We start from the raw sequence: 17,505 nt of genomic DNA on the forward strand, positions 1-17,505 counted from the left end.
GTGACATACCTGCCACTATTTACACTGGTGCCTATTAGAGCTAGTACCTATTAGGACTTAGGTAATGGGTAATATATTCGGGCAGGGTGAATTACGACTGGGGGTAATTAGTTACTGTGAATCTTCCTGAACTGCTGGAGGCGCTGACGGTGGTGTTACTAAATCCCAGTTGTTAAATGGTAAGGATATGACACTGTGTTCCCGTAGAGTTAATGTATATAATGTGACAGAGAGAGAGAGAGAGAGAGAGAGAGAGAGAGAGAGAGAGAGAGAGAGAGAGATAACAAACAATAATAAAACTACAATAGATTAACTAACAAAGACAATAAATAATAAAATAAATTCAGCAATTTTTTCCCACAAAAGACGAATTCTACGTAAAAAAAAATCCCCTAAGGTAGAATTTTATTGTACTTCAAAATACGACTGGACATGTGTTTAGGCAGATCAAGGTGTCAAGCACAAATTACAAAGGCCATAGTACTTGTAATGTCAATGTCACACACACACACACACACACACACACACACACACACACACACACACACACACACACACATGTTCTCTCTTCATTTACAAACACTTACACACTCTTAGAGGTATAATCAACTCGTTCTAGCAAGGTGTTCCCCCCTCCCTCCCATACCTGTCTGATTTACCTGTGTCGCTTAATTTATTTCCATGTAACATCAGTAATTGAAACTAAATATGCACGACTGAGCGGTGGTGAAGTGGGTGCAGCGTTCACATCCTGTCCTAAGTGTCTTTGGTTCGATCCCCCTCAGCTGGTTCTATAGGCTTGGTGTAGGTGGTCAAGGATATGAGGCTCTCTTTCGCTAATATTAAACTCGTAATTTTTTCTAAGTACAATTTCAGTTTGTTACTTGATAAATAAAATAATCCTTTAGTTAAGACATTCCAATTACTTTTATAAATAGTTTAATCCTTCATATATATTAATTAAAATGGTTTCGATTCTCTTAATTTCTGAAAAAAAAGTTGTTGCGTCAGAGTAAACAATTAAAACATCCTTATTTTGTTTTCCTTATAGATAAAAATACAAAACAATAATGGGTTAAGGTTTTGAGATGTGTTTATGTCTGGGTAATCCTAGAGAAAAAAAATTGTAGTTGTTTTAATTAAATATTCAATTGCTGTGTGAACGTATGTCTGATAAAAAATGGGAAAACAGTAAAGTCTTGTAAAAAATATTGTTCCATCGTCTGTGTGTGTGTGTGTGTGTGTGTGTGTGTGTGTGTGTGTGTGTGTAAGAGACGAGTCCTGTGTATATATCATCTTAATATATTGTATTAGTTGATTTTCCTTTTGAATGAAGAGAAAAAATAATGTAAAAAAATCATCAAAAATCACTTAAATCAATAAAAATAAGAAAATAATTTTTTTTGAGTATATACAGAAACGGTTAAACTCCGATAAAAACCTACGTCTATTAATTGATGCCCTAGCCTGAATAATAGTAAAATGAAACAACCTATAAGAGAAAAAATAAATAAACCACCTAACTTATTTATAGAATAGAATAAAGAGTTGACATCATTAGAGTTGAGAGTGGTGGAGGGAGCCAAGCCTAGCAACAGCGGGCGGTCGATCCAGCCACGGCAGCTAACCCGGTAAGGCATTAGTGTGGCAGCTAGTGGGCCAGGCAATACGTTTACCGATGTAATGAGCGTAGTAAATTGACCGCATTCATCCAGTGTATAGATGTGACAGGTAAAATTAGCGCAATCATAGTGGATGAAGTGCACTGTGATGTAGTTCTGGGTGTAGCACAGTGTAATACAGTGTGAGTTTGGGTTGGACACAGTGGCTAGAATCCTACTGCTAGCTGGTTGGGGAATATCCTGAAGAAGGTAAAATAGTCCTTGGATATATAAATATTTTTTTTATTATTATTATATTATCCTTATATTAATATCCTCTTATATAAAAAAAATCGTATCTTAAGAAATTTTGAATAAATAAATAAATAAATACATTCCCTTTCACAATCCTATTTGTATATCCTAATCCATCATCATCCACATTCTATTATATACATTATAATTTTCTATTCACATCCTACGGTTTTTATAGAATCTAAGTATAAAACATTCGTCTAGGATAGCGGGCCGTATACAGACGATAGCGAGTCATACATCCTAATCCAGTTATTGATGTTGACGAGAATCTACTAAACTCGTTGGATGTCACTTGGTAGACTGCCGATAGCGTCCTTTGGTAAGCCTGTGGTGATAATTTAATAGCGGTGGTGGTGGTGGTGGTGAGGATTACTGAAGTCGTGAGTATTGCTTAAGCTACTGTAGTCAGACTCACTTTATATAGCTTGTGATGATGCAGTGGTCAGCAAGGTTTGGTTAGGTTTGGTTTGGTTAGGTTATAAAATTTTTCCTCGTAATTGAAGATACTAGATACAGGTTGATTTTTAAGTCACTATTTTAACAAATATAACACCTAGATTTAACATGAAAATTACTACACCTGAGGATTTACCTTAATTAGACGATATTTAACCCTTTGACGACGATGATTTAACCCTTTGACGACGATGATTTAACCCTTTGACGACGATGATTTAACCCTTTGACGACGATGATTTAACCCTTTGACGACGATGATTTAACCCTTTGACGACGATGATTTAACCCTTTGACGACGATGGTTAACCCTTTGAGGACGATGATTTAACCCTTTGACGACGATGATTTAACCCTTTGACGACGATGATTTAACCCTTTGACGACGATGATTTAACCCTTTGACGACGATGATTTAACCCTTTGACGACGATGATTTAACCCTTTGAAGATGATGATTTAACCCTTTGACGACGATGATTTAACCCTTTGACGACGATGATTTAACCCTTTGACGACGATGATTTAACCCTTTGAAGATGATGATTTAACCCTTTGAAGATGATGATTTATCCCTTTGGCGACGATGATTTAACCCTTTGAAGATGATGAATTAACCCCTCGTCCTCAAAGGATTAACACCAGATGAAATTAAACTAGGCAGCAATTGTTATGTTAGTGTTCGTTAAAATTGTTAGAGTTCGTTAAAATTATTAGAGCTCGTTAAAATTGTTAGTGTTCGTTAAAATTAGATGTTAAATAAATGTATCAAGGTATAATAAAATCTTAGAAGAATTTGATGCTAAATTCGTATGTTATATTTTGCGTTTCCAGGTGAAGTTAACCGGATATACGAGGAATTTTGATCTTACAAACTTTTGAAAGTACAATTGGTGTACAAACTCGTATATATAAGATAAACTTTGTAGCCCAGGAAATAAGAACTAATTTTTACATAAGAGGTGTAATTTTCCCGCCGCCGTTAGGGAAATAACATTGCGGTTCTCAGTTATTTTCTTTTGGCCGCTAGATGGATAATACAGTGCTTATGTATACGTCAATATGTAATATCTACTGAATTTATTTTATATTTCTGCCTTATAACCTTGCAAAGTTAATACTACGACGATATTTAGCGAAATTTATGGCGTAAATATTGTTGCTATTTCCTCCAAGCAACAGTAATAATATAAATTTCAAAATAATATTGGTATTTTTATTCTCGTTATGAGGGGAGAAAAATATAATGGTAAAATTTATTATTGAATTTTGGGTGTAAAAAAAATATATAGTGGAATTTGTTCACAATATTATGATAGTAAAAAAAGTTATATTGGGATTTTTAATTTTCTTTTAGTGAAAAATAATAACGTGATTTAGAAGACTGCGTTTGTTGATATGTGAAACGAGACTGAATATTGGAACGTTTTGAAGAGCTGGGAAGCTATGTGAAGCGGCTAGGATCCCTCGGAGTTAAGAGAGAGTAACTGGGAGCTAGGAAAGAGGGGCTGGGAGTCAAAAGGAACGGCTGGGAACTGACAAGAGGAGCTAGGAGAGTTTTTTAGTGCTCTGGGAAGAAGAGGAAACATCAGACGGGATTGCTATGATTGACAGGACCTAGGAAAGTAGTGGAGGATGTGAGATTTAAGCAGCTGGGAGGATTGACAACAGCCAGCTAGGAGACGTAAGACGATGCTAGGAGGACAGTCAAAGAGGTAGACAAAGACCCCCAGGTGTTTAAAAGAGGGAAAAACTGCGGCATAGAAGTCTTGGCGTCGGAGTAAAGGCCTGTAAAGACCCGTAAATACTCGTAAAGACCCAAGGATTTAGGAAGACTTTTACAGGGAACTACAAAAGACCTTACCAATTAACAAAGACGAACATAGGGTAAAAAAAAAGACCCCTGGACTTAAAAAAAAAGACTAAGACGGAGGAAAATTCAAAGACTCATTGAGAAAATAACAAAGACTATTGTAAGAGTAAGATAAAATTATAAAGACCGCCCTGGGTAATTAAGGGATCAGATACTACGCGGTATATATTGAATGAACTAAAGACCCCCTCCCCCCCTCCCCCCTCCCCCCTCCCAGGAGATAAGAGGGCGGAGGAGGGGGGGGGGAGGTGGGATGGGGGATACTGCAGCAGAAAATATTGGTAAGGGAATGAAATAATGTCCCTGAGACCTAGGAGAATGACCCAGGAACACAATATGGGATCCTGAGAGCTAAGAGAATGATCTAGGAACACAATATGGGATCCTGAGAGCTAGGACAATAATCTAGAAACTATATATGACACCCTGAAAGAGGAGAGAATGATCTGAGAGTTAGACAAGACTCTCAGGGCTAGACATATAACCTGATAACAAAAATAGATGGCCCTAGGAGTCGAAAGATAGATCTCAGGGCAAGACAGAAGACCCAGGGGGGGAGGGAGGGGAGGGGGAGGGAGGACTCTTTCAGATGGTATCAGTCACGTCTCCCGCGGTGCACACACTTACCTGACACTGCTTTGGCATTATGGCTACCCCACTACTACCTCCTTATCCTCCTCTCTCCTTCCTCTCCTTCCTTCCTTACCCCTCCTTCATCTCCTTACCCCCTCCTTCATCTCCTTACTCCTCTCCTTAACCCCTCCTTCATCTCCTTACTCCTCTCCTTACCCCCTCCTTCATCTCCTTACTCCTCTCCTTACCCCCTCCTTCATCTCCTTACTCCTCTCCTTACCCCCTCCTTCTTCCCTTCCTTACCCTCCCCTCCTTACCCCACCTCCTTATCCCCTCCTTCCCTCCCTCCTTACCCCCTCTTTCCTCTCCCTCCTCCTTACTGCTCCCAGACCCCGTGCGCACCATCACCGCCTCCACCGCCACGCCCACACACTCCCTCTCGCGCACGCCTCGTTATCACGGCAGCACCCACGCCCACCTCGGTTAATTGTCCCAAGGCACGCCCGCCGCTAACCCCCTCCCTCCCACAGAGTTCTGCTTCACCACACGTCCCTTTATGTCCTTCTTCCACGCGACACTGCAGCGGTATCATTGATATTTGTCACCAATGTAATAATAATAATAATAATAATAATAATGACTAATAATAATAATAATAATAATAATAATAATAATAATAATAATTAATGGTTTATTGAAAGAGCATGGCAGCCGGAAGGCTGAAAATATACAGTTACATAATTGGGGAATGGGTTACTTGATTGACAAATAATATACAAGTAACATAAGTGATACAAATAAGATATATAATAACTAGGTGGGGAGAAGGTCATACTACAGGGCATTTCAACATAGTGACAGTGCAAAAAATAAGATTGACTGGGAGTGAATACACTGGTTGATTACAAGTTATTGATAATTTTTACAATGGTTGGGACTGGGCTGTTCTTATAGCGATCAGTACGTGCTCGTATGGGCTGGATGCTGTTGTGGTGTCGAACAGCAATTCTCGGACGAGGGGTCTCGGGTGGTAGTAGGAGCTGGTGACGAGGATGGTGCAGAAGTTTTTCACCAAATTTGCAGATGAGGTCGTGGTGATGGTCAGAGAGAGTCGAAAGGGTCAGTGTGTTGAGCGCTTCTTGATATGTGGAGTAGGAAGGGGAGAGAATAATCTTGCATGCCCTCTTTTGTACTTTTTCCAGGTGTTTACGTTGTGTGGCATTTAGGGATGAAGACCAGGTAGGGGAGGCATAGGTGAGCTTGGGAAGTATGAATGTTGAGTAAACACTGAGGAGCTCGGGTGCAGGAACTCCGAGGGACTTGAGTCGGCGGAGGAGGTGGAGACGGAAACTGGAAGACTTGACAACTTCACCGACGTGTGGTTTCCAATTTAGTTTGTTTACCATGGTGACGCCGAGGAGCTTAGCGGAGTCTACAACCTGGAGTGTGTTGGGACCTAAAGTAATGGAAGGGGGTGGGACAATGTCGGAGGAGAGGTTGAGGTGCATAACCATGGTCTTGGTATGGTTGATGGTGACGTGGTTGTTGGTGGCCCAATTTTGGAGACTGCTCAATAAATCCTGGAGGGCGGTATAGTCGGGAGCCGGTCTTTAAGCGCGTTAGGAACCTCACCTAACCTCTCTCTCTCTCTCTCTCTCTCTACCGTACACCCATCAGCTGTCATCACCCCCCCCCCCTCACCCCAAACATACACTCATAACTTAGTGCTAATTTAACGTTCTGACCTTCAATAATAATTTACGTATATAAATAAATATATCAATGCTATAAGACTGTAGGAACATAAGAACATAAGAAAGTGGGATACTGCAGGAGGCCGACTGGCCCATACAGGGCAGATCCCTTTCACACCCATCCCAGCACTTCCATGTGCCTATCCAACTTCGTCTTGAAGCTCCCTAGCGTCCCCGATCCTACGATAGCACTCGGTAGCCTATTCCACATATCCACAACTCTATTACCAAACCAGTGCTTGCCTATATCCTTTCTGAATCGGAATTTATCTAATTTAAAGCCATTTGTTCTAGTTATTTCGTTATTACTGAGCTTCAGAACATCTTCCATTTTACCCTTGTTAATCCCACTTACCCACTTGTACACCTCTATCATATCTCCCTAACTCTACGCCTCTAATGAATGTAAGCCTAAGCTTTTCTGTAAGCTTTTCTGTTGCTCTTGGTAGGGGGCGGAGGAGGAGGAGGAGGAGGAGGAGGAGGAGGAGGGGGAGGGGAGGAGGAGGAGGAGGAGGAGGAGGAGGGAGGGGAGGAGGAGGAGACGGGAGAAATATGGCCCATGAAAAATATAAATAAAATAAAATAAAAATAGAGCCAAAAAATATCATGGCGACGAGACAAAATGTAGAGAATATTGTGTGTTTGTTTGTTTTTGTTTATGTTCTTGTTTATCTTTTGTTTATCTTTTGTTTATCTTTTGTTTATGTTCTTGTTTATCTTTTTGTTTATATTTTTGTTTATGTTTTTGTTTACGTCTCAACAAGAGTGACTGTCGTGGTAGTAAGGAAATGATCCTACGTCCAGGGGCAAACAGCATGAGATGTACAGTACAGTTGGTCAGTTAGTCAGTCAGTCAGATAGTCAGTCAGTCAGTCAGTCAGCCAATCAATCAGTCAGTAACTCAGTCAGTCACTCAGTCAGTCAATCAGTCAAGAAGGGAAGATCAACTTAGCTAATATGTGCAGTTGGTGGGTTACTAAGGCAGTCAAGTTAAACTCAAGTGTCTGACTTAATTTAACGTCTCTGTATATGGTGGTGGTACCTCTCTACCTCCTCACCTACCGACCTCTCTCTCTACCTCCTCCCTACCTCTCTCTCTCACCTCCCGGCCTCTCTCTCACCTCCCGACCTCTCTCTCTACCTCCTCCCTACCTACCTCTCTCTACCTCCTCCCTACCTACCTCTCTCTCTCACCCCTACCTCTCTCTCTACCTCCTCCCTACCTACCTCTCTCTCTCACCTCCCGACCTCTCTCTCACCTACCTACCTCTCTCTACCTCCTCCCTACCTACCTCTCTCTCTCACCTCCCGACCTCTCTCTCACCTCACATATGGGACATCAAGGTAAGGTAAAAACAAGTTGATGTGACGTCTGTGTGTGTGTGTGTTTTAGGTTAGGTTAGGTTAGGTTACCGAGATGTACTTGATTAAAACATGTCAGGTCTGAAAGGTTTTGTGGGATCTTACAGATTCAACAGTCCCTCAGAGGCCGTGGTGGAGCTGTGGTTAACCTCAGAGAGTCAACCTCCACGCGACCACCTGACCTCCAACCATTTCCACCCCCCTCTCTCTCCGCCCGTCTAACCCACTCACCGCCAGGGCTAAGTCATTCCCTTATTTCCTATATTTTATCCCTTATTCTGTCAATTATAACGTATCGTGGCCTTTATAGCGGGAATAAATTATTTACGGTAATTTCTGTAGAATGATTATTATTTTCTTTATAACAGAAGGATGAATTAACGGGTAGAAATAAATCATTTTTAGTCAGGTAACCCACCCAATGGTCCGCCGCGGCTCTAACACTGTGGTCGATGCGGTCAAGTGTAGTAAACTGTCCATACGCTTCAGTTCGTCGACACATTACCGTAAAAATATCTTTCTTAAGTGGTATAGAGAGGAGACGGATGCGGTATTTGTTTCTTTACCGCTAGTTAGATGACAAAAATCAGCGGTATTAATTTTTTTTCTCCGTCAGATTTACATAATTTTCACTTGCAGAGATTAATGGCGGATAAGCGATTACATAAAATATTTGACCGGCATAAATTTTAGATATCAAAGTTTGTGGTTAGTGGTTCAATAACTTTCATAGCTTAACCATTGATATTAGGTAGTTGTGTGTGTTGAATCTGTTTAACACCATCAGGTTATTTATACATGGTAGTGTCAGAAGCCTAGTCTAGCTTAAGCCCTCATGGAGATCTCCCCTTCCTCCTAATGGTCAAACAACCAGCTGTATCATGACTACTCTCCATGAACTAGTATTTATCTGCGACATACATCTCAGGGGAAGTGATGGAGAATGTTTTTATAACTTGATATTCCTGGAGGGTTGCCACCGCCCCGCCTGATTTGAATCTAAATGCCCGCCGATATGTCCATTAAGTTAGGTGTGAAGGCGCGAGGCTCCCGACTTGTCCTGACATCTGACCAAAAGTATGTCTTTATTTTTCACTGTAACTTAAATTTACGTTCGGTGTGTATGTGTAGGTATAGAGTAAACTTGTCTGTCTCATTGAACTAGTCGGTATGAAATGTCTTTGTGGTTAATTAGGAAGGTAGTGGTTGGTAATAAGACACACAGTCTCTTAACTAACACGAGGGAAAGAATTTGGTGGTTTAAAAGTTAACAATAGTAGATTCAAGAAGCAAGTTTTAGTGGGTTTTTTTTACCTCCTCCTTGGAAGAGTTACTTTATTGAGATCTTCAATTATTGTCCATTGTGGTGAGATAAGCGTTGATAGTTATCATAATGGTGCTTTAATATTTCTCTACTGCCTTACTAGGAGGCCGGGCCGGGCCAGGCCAAGGTGTCGAGGCGTCTTCACACCATCTCAGGTAGCCGGCCACCACTCTCTTTAATTAGTAGTTGTCTACTTTCGTAGTTTAAATTTGATTGCTGATATAATTTTGTTTTTATTTTATGTTTGCCGATGATGTAATCTTAAAGTATAGTTGAATATATAAAGGTTTAATATAATGAACATGACTGAAAATTGTCTGTATTACTTAATATTTTATGGTCGTTTACGATGAAAACCCAGAAAATGGTGATGAGGCAGGATATATATATATATATATATATATATATATATATATATATATATATATATATATATATATATATATATATATATATATATATTGATTGCTTTCACAGCTCATTTAAAAATTTGGTAAAATCGTGAGCATGAGGCAACAGTCACAGATGTACAGTACAGTACAGCACATGTGTGAGCTTCTGTAACTTTTAACCTGTAAAGTAGTGAAGACTCAGTGAACTGTATTGAAAGCTCCTGGTCAATGAACCATTTATATACTGTACAATAAGTCAACAATAAATACAATATACAATACCGTCATCCAGTGATCATTAACCCCGCCCGGTACTGGTGGTCTCTGTGCTCAATAACGTCGTCTGGCGCTAACTACATAAAGTACTAAGTGGCGACCAGTAGTGAAGGAGTTAAAATCATATTTTAATTCTTCATCTTTGATAACTAGTGAACTTACTAATCTTGAATACGCGCTTAAAGACCTTAGTTGTTGAGGCGTAGTAATACATTATGCCGTAACAACATCGTCTATTGTATTGCCAGTGTTTATAATGATTCCCGTGCCTTCAGATGAGTCAGTCGCACCTCCACACCTCCACACAGTATACTGCTACAGGTTGAGTAATAGGTCCCCAGGGTCAGCCTTCTCCTCCCAGGTTCATAAAGCTTTCTATGGTGTGCCTTCCTCGTGGCTGAAGACATGGGAGTACACTTAACTTAAACCTGGAACACTGGAATAAAAACAACTTGGAAATAACTTAAAAAAATTAAATAGATATCAGATTTGTAATGGACATGTTCACTGAGTACGGATGAAGAGAAGATATTAAGCAATTTTAATGTATGTTTGTATATTATTTCACAACTTTACTCAGCGACAACCACCTAAGTACGTTCTTGCGTCTTCAGTTACGAGTAAGATACATTGTAAGAAAATTTATAAATCCAGGTTGTTTTCTCCTTATGGATTATTTGTTTCTGGTGTAGCTATAGTTAAGGTAGAGTCTCAGTACACGGCCCTTCCCTCCTGATCCCATTACCAGGTACTAGGCGAAGCTCAGACGAAAGAGAGTATTAAATATATGCTCCCGTTAGTTTGTTTTCTGTTGTGCTAGCTCGTCCGGGGTGATATCTTAGGCAGCTTTTGGGGGCTAGAAAACTGAAATCTGGATACAATAGAGAAAATGGTTCGCGAAAAAGAAAGAAAAATCGTGTTGATGGCAAGGCATGGGGACGGTGTATATTGTTTTTACTATTATTTGTTTGACTTTTGTTGTGTACTGAAGTGAGGGCTAAACTTTATACCTCGGCTCCCTCACTGTGTCTCTCCTCCGTCCTTCAAAACAAGAGACAGAATTTTGCTCATTGGTCGTTCTTTATCTGTAAGTAATATAAATGTCTATTTTATGCCGCAAATATTAACATAAAAACACACTTTTGCCTTAAATTTATGGCAAATAACTGCTGATAAGAACAATAGCCGCCATATTTGTCTTATACGAAGGGTCACTCAGGTGTAAACATGGCTCTTGAAATACTGTACACTGAAAAGATGGAATCGACCATCATGCCAGATTTTTGGAAGGAAACTGAAGATTATTATGATACGACCAACAATTAGCAAATATTTGACCTCTCTTGATATCTAATTGTTGATAAATAGTGAATCAACACTTCAAGAATACCCGGCAAATGATCTTAGTTATTGAAGCTCACTAATACATAATAACCTGGTAATATATATATGTATTAAGTGTTTATGTTGTGGCAATGGAAGAAATTTGAAGTCTTGGTTACGTACTCAAAAAAAAAGGATAGTTTATTCTAATGTATTTTAAGAGATAACCCAAGCGCTGGGATGAGTAACCATAAGCATCGGTCAGCATCACATTGTAGGTCTATAGGCTGTGAGAAGGATCAATTAACGCCACATCAAATCTTTTCATAAATTCTTGTCTTAATAATTCTCCCGAGAAGAAGTTCCTGAGTATAAACAGTTCTCTCACATTGGCGTGTTATCCTCAGTCGTGAAACATAACACCTTAATAAGATCAACGCAAAAGAACATTATCTGATGGGCAATTGATTTTAATACACCAGCGACACTCACTCATACATAAATGGTACTTGACCGTATACGAAGCCTTTATAAAAACGTAAATAAAAACAAACCAGAAGTTCTATCCATCTTTTTTGTAAGTAATGTTTATACTCGGAGTCCCTCAGTAGTAAACATAGCGCTGATGTTCACTTGTTTCTGACTTTGCTTATATTTCCTTGGCTGTAATGTGGACCAGGATGCTTAAATATCCAAGCAATAAATGTAACAAAACTCAAATAAAAAAAAAAATGGCGTCAAATTTACTATGAGACTCTACTGTAACTAAAACCTTCACTTAGCATCAAATAGAAAGACAAAATTGCAGTGAGTTTCTACCTTACGTAAATATCTTCACTAAACACGGGTTATAAAGATAAGATAAACAAGGAAATCAGTGTCAGTCCGGAATCATTTTATTTCTCTTATGTTATTTCCCATTAAGTCTTTTCGCAATATTTAAATACCGAAAAGAATTTGTGACTATTTTATATATACAGAATATATATATATATACAGTATACGACCTCTGTTTGGTCGATTCATAGACCAATGAAAACATTCGTGCGAGAGTGAACTTTATTTTAATTGTATTTATTATGGAATATATATTAAAAATATATGTTCAGTTATACAATTTTCATGATGAATTATTTAATTATTGTTTTAAACGTGTAGAAAAATGTTATACAGGGAGCAGGAAGATAAACTGTGCATCAACGACTCGTGAACACAGACAAATTTCTCTGCCCTTGTAGCACAGACTAATTGTTAACTCTGACTAACGTATGAATGTTGGCAATGAGTGAACAGTATATTTTTTGTCATCACCCAAGCTGTTCAAATTCATGAAGACTTCAATTAAGCAACAAATAATAATAGTATAATTATTAATGATATAAGTGACTTGAGTATTTGCTCCCATTAAACAAGTTATATATTTGTCTTTGTTAATTATAGTCTGTAAAGTGAGGTTACTGAGTCTGTTTGTGTCTTATTTATTTTAATCCCTTATTTTTGAGAGTTAATTAACATAACTATTTTTATTTTTTACCGAGTATTTTTTTATTAATTTATTTTTTCACTTCCAGGCGTTAAAATTTTCACATTAATCAACCGGTAGTGTTTTAATAACTCGCTTTATCGTGTTTCAACAGCTGTCGACTCTCTGCCACACATGTTTATTGATTATATTTAGCAACACACAAACTGCACCTTATTATACCATAATATTTCAGTTGTACTCGGATCCTTGACGACAAAATTTACCATAGTTCCCATCCAACTGAAACCACCACTTTTTTTTTTATGAATCCCAAACAAAAGACAATAAATAATTATGTAAATATAATAAAAATAACTAATATATATGGCATAAAATAATAATATAATTCCTTGTTATTATACCACGGTAATTATAAAATATTTTGGAATATATTTTTACGCAGGAGTAAGAAATAATTTATTAGTCAATCTTAGTCACATAAATTTTTTAATGGGATGGAGGGAAAAAAGATATTAATAATTATTTAATATTAATGGAAGGAGGATATTTATTAGTAATGTTTCTTTTCTGATATCATGGAGGTGGCGTGGCCGGAAGAAGAGTTGGAGGAAGAGGAAGGGAAGTAGGAGGAGAAGGAGGAGGAGATTAGTAGAAAGAGAAGGAGGGAGAGGAGAAGGAGGAGGCGGAGGAGGAGGAGGAGGAGGAGGGTGAATTGGCTTGCCTGCTTGTGACCTTGTAACTGGCCCTGCTCGCTGGCTCATCTGCTTGCCGGTCTGCCCTCTGCTTACAACCTTGCATTCTGAACTTTTTTTTCTTACGCGTCTGCTTGCCGACGGGCCGGTTTGCTTGCCTGCCTGTCTGCCCTGCTTGTCTGCCTGCTCTGTCTGCCTGCCTGCCTGCCTTCAAGCACACTCAAAATTACCTCACCTTCTGTGCCATCACCGTAATCCTGCTTTAACGACGATATCTGTCTCCGAGTGCATCTTATGACTTGGGCGGTGGCTACCCTTGCTTGCCTCTGTGTGCTTGCGACGTGTTTTTTTTTTTGCTTGCCGATTGCTTGGTAATTTTGTTCCTTGTGTACCACAGAGTTAACAAGAGAATTATCAGGTAAGGGTGAGGTATCAGGTAGGGTGAGGTATCAGGTAGGGGTGAGGTATCAGGTAGGGGTGAGGTATCAGGTAGGGGTGAGGTATCAGGTAGGGGTGAGGTATCAGGTAGGGGTGAGGTATCAGGTAGGGGTGAGGTATCAGGTAGGGGTGAGGTATCAGGTAGGGGTGAGGTACCAGGTTGGGTTGGGGAACTATGTCGGGTATGAGTGCCATTTAGAGTAAGATATAAGTGACATTTAGAGTCAGATATAAGTGCCATATAGAGTCAGATGTAAAGTGCCATTAAAAAAAACATTCTCTCTCCCATTTATTGTACTGATTGACACTAAGTATAAATTAATATAGAAACATAAATAAGTAAGAATGTCCTATCCTTATAGAGTTAAATGGCCTCAAGGAGCGTAAATATATAGGTGATATGGCCTTCTTGTTCACATTCAGAGGGGTTGTTTGTGTGGCTATTGAGAGAGAGGGGTAGTGGTGGTGGTGTGGTGGTAGTGGTGGTGGTGGTGGTGGTGGTGGTGATGGTGGGAGCGGTGGTGGTGGTGGTGGTAGTGGTGGTGGTGGTGGTGGTGGTGGTGGTGGTGGTGGTGGTGGTGGTGGTGGTGGTGGTGGTGGTGGTGGTGGTGGTGGTGGTGGTGGTGGTGGTGGTGGTGGTGGTGGTGTGAGTGGTGGTGGTGGTGGTGGTGGTGGTGGTGTGGTGATGGTAGTGGTGATGGTGGTGGTGGTGGTGGTGGTAGTGGTGGTGTGGTGGTGGTGGTGGTAGTGGTGGTGGTGGCGGTGGTGGTGGTGGTGGTGGTGGTGGTAGTGGTGATGGTGGTGGTGCAGTAAGTAGTGGTGGGAAAGGGTAGTGGCAAGAAGAGGTTAGTGGCAGTCATGAGTGGTGGGGGTAATGGTCTAGCCACCCCTTGCTGATAACACTAAGAGACAGGGGAGGTGATGGAGGGGTGGGGGGTGAAATGAGGGTGTGAGAAGGTGAGGAGAGGAGGGAGACAGGAATACTGGTTTGGGAGAGGGAGGAAAGGAAGGAGAAAAGAAGAGGAGGAGGAGGAGAGAAGAAGAAGAAGAAGAAGAGAGGAGAGAGAGAGAGAGAGAGGAGAGAGAGAGAGAGATGATAAACGAGAAAGATAAACAGAGGAGTGATAAATGAGAGACAGAGAGTGAGAGAAGGAGGCAGGTACGGTAGAAGATAAATAATAAGGTAAGAGGAACGGGAAGCAGCCACTTAGGGCGGTGTATTGGACGAAGGTCATGACCCGTGTAGTGAGATAGACGGACAGACGGAAGAGGAGAGAGAGAGAGAGGTGTGTGTGTGTGAGAGGTTTGGCTCCTATACCTCCCCAGCACCATCAACACCTCCCAGCACCATCACCACTCCCAGCACCATCACCCAGCACCACACCTCCCTAGCACTCCTCCAGCACTCCCAGCACCATCACGCACCTCCACCACACTCCCCCAGCACCATCACCCAGCACGTCCCAGCACCTCCACCTCCAGCACATCACCACCTCCACTCCACACCATCACCCCAGCCATCACCCCCGCACCTCCACCCCCAACATCACCCCCACCATCACCCCACCTCCACCCCAGCACCTCCACTAGGGTCGTGAAGGGATAAGGGGGGCTGACAGTGAATAATGACTCCCAACTTCTGCTGGGAGAGATCTACTGCTTCAGGTACATGTGGTTCATATCTGCTTCTCTGTAGGATGGTGGGCTGGGGGTTGGAGTGTGGGGTTGGGAGGTGTGGGGGAGTTGGTGGAGTGTAGAGTTGGTTGGGGATTTGTGGAGTGTGATTTGAATGGAGTAATTTGGTGGGTGTCGAAAGAAGTTTGGCAGGCTTTAGTCAGATCTCAGAGTGTTTTGGCAGGCTCTGATGGGTCTCAGAGTGTTTTGGCAGCTCTTAAAGTTATATTACAGCTTAATTCGGTCGTTTTATTATTCTGGCGGATTCTAGCGACGCTCGGGGAATTTGGGCGTTTTTTTAGATAGATTTTTGGCCTTTTTTTAAGAATTATGGGCGTTTTGGGGAGAAATTTTAACTTTTTTTTTTAAACAATTGTGGAAGTCTTGAAAACGCCTTGACCGCCTTGTTCATAATGAGGATATTCTTGTATCTGTCTGAAGTACGTCTGAGAGTTCGGAGACCTGACACGGAGCATTTGGTTTTTCTCAAGGACTCATGGAGCCAACCAAGACGCCCCACTAGAGCACAGGACCTGGATGACGCACGGTAGCTAACAGCGCCACTTAGGAGTACTTAACACAAACTGATACGGCTAAGACGGGGTTAAGACCTTTTATTGTATGGGCTTTGTTTACATTCCCGGACCTGTCACGTGTTATTCCCTAAAAATAAAATAATGGGGCGTGTGAAGGCTTTTGGCGGGAATTATCGTAAATAAACAGACCTGTCACACGTGTTATTTCCCGCCAAAAAGTTAATGGGGCGTGTGAAGGCCTTTAGAGGGGATTATCGTAAATAAACAGATATGTTCCGTATAGTAATTTCCCGCCAAAATTTAATAAAACGAATGGAGTGTTTTTTGGGGGGAGAATTATCATACGGAAATAGATTAGTTCACAATAGAGTTGAATTAAATCACTTAATTTTTTTTCGTTAGAACCCACACTTAGTCCCAGAACCTACACTTTGTCCCAGAACCCACACTTAGTCCCAGAACCCACAGTATATCCCCAGAACCTACACTTTGTCCCAGAACCCACACTTTGTCCCCCAGACCCACAGTATATCCCAGAACCTACACTTTGTCCCAGAACCCACACCTTGTCCCAGAACCCACAGTATATCCCAGAACCTCCCATCACTCGTCCCAACACAGAACCTACCGTTGAAATCATCATATTCCCGACACTTCATGAATTAGTTGGTGGCAGTCTTATCCTACCAGCCCCTCATGGCATATTAAACACGAGTCATAAAAGGGAAGGTGTTGTTGTTTATAAAATGTCTCCCCTCACCCCTTAACCCCTCAATCCCCCTCCTCCCCTCAACCCCCCCATCCCCTTAAAAAGTGATTAAAGGAGATATTGTCAGTAATATCCACCCTTTCCTCTTCTCCCTCTTTATCCTCTCCTCCTGTGTCTTTCTCTTCCCCCTTCCTTCACCCTCCCTCCCTCTCCCCCTCCCCCTGTAATAGGTAGTGTGGGGGGGGGGAGGAGAGAATCAAATGTTTGTAAACAAAGGCCTCAGTAGGCGTAACTTACGATGTTCTCAAGGCAACATACGTGTGTGTGTGTGTGTGTGTGTGTGTGTGTGTGTGTGTGTGTGTGTGTGTGTTCATTCTTCCTGTCTCTCCTTCCTTTCCTCTTCTCTTTTCTTCTTTCCCTCCTTTCATCTCTCTCACCTCTTTCTCCTCTTTCCCTTCTTCCTCCTCATCCCTTCCCTCCCATCACACCCATTAAAGCAGAAGGAGGGAGGAGGGAGAGAGGGGAGATAGGGATGTGTTGGCTGGTGTCTGAGTAAACGTTATTATCATCCTTCTAAGATGAAGCTATCGTCCCCCACACACCACACATGATAACCTCTACTGGCACTGTCCCTATCTACTGCCCTGGCACTTCCTCCCCAAGTGGTGCTCTCTAGTCTATTGGCACTTCCCTCCTGGAATTACCTCCCCACCTCCTG

The 17,505-nt window shown here is 41.2% G+C and overlaps 1 protein-coding gene across 3 annotated transcripts in view; it reads left to right on the plus strand.

Moving 5' to 3' along the window:
* Positions 1 to 17,505, plus strand: part of LOC121853546 (transcription factor GATA-4-like) — a 104,805-nt gene that overhangs the window by 66,496 nt on the left and 20,804 nt on the right. The gene's annotated exons all lie outside the window — the stretch shown is intronic.

Source organism: Homarus americanus, unplaced genomic scaffold (assembly GCF_018991925.1).
Source record: "Homarus americanus isolate GMGI-L3 unplaced genomic scaffold, GMGI_Hamer_2.0 scaffold4896, whole genome shotgun sequence".
Lineage (NCBI taxonomy): Eukaryota > Metazoa > Arthropoda > Malacostraca > Decapoda > Nephropidae > Homarus > Homarus americanus.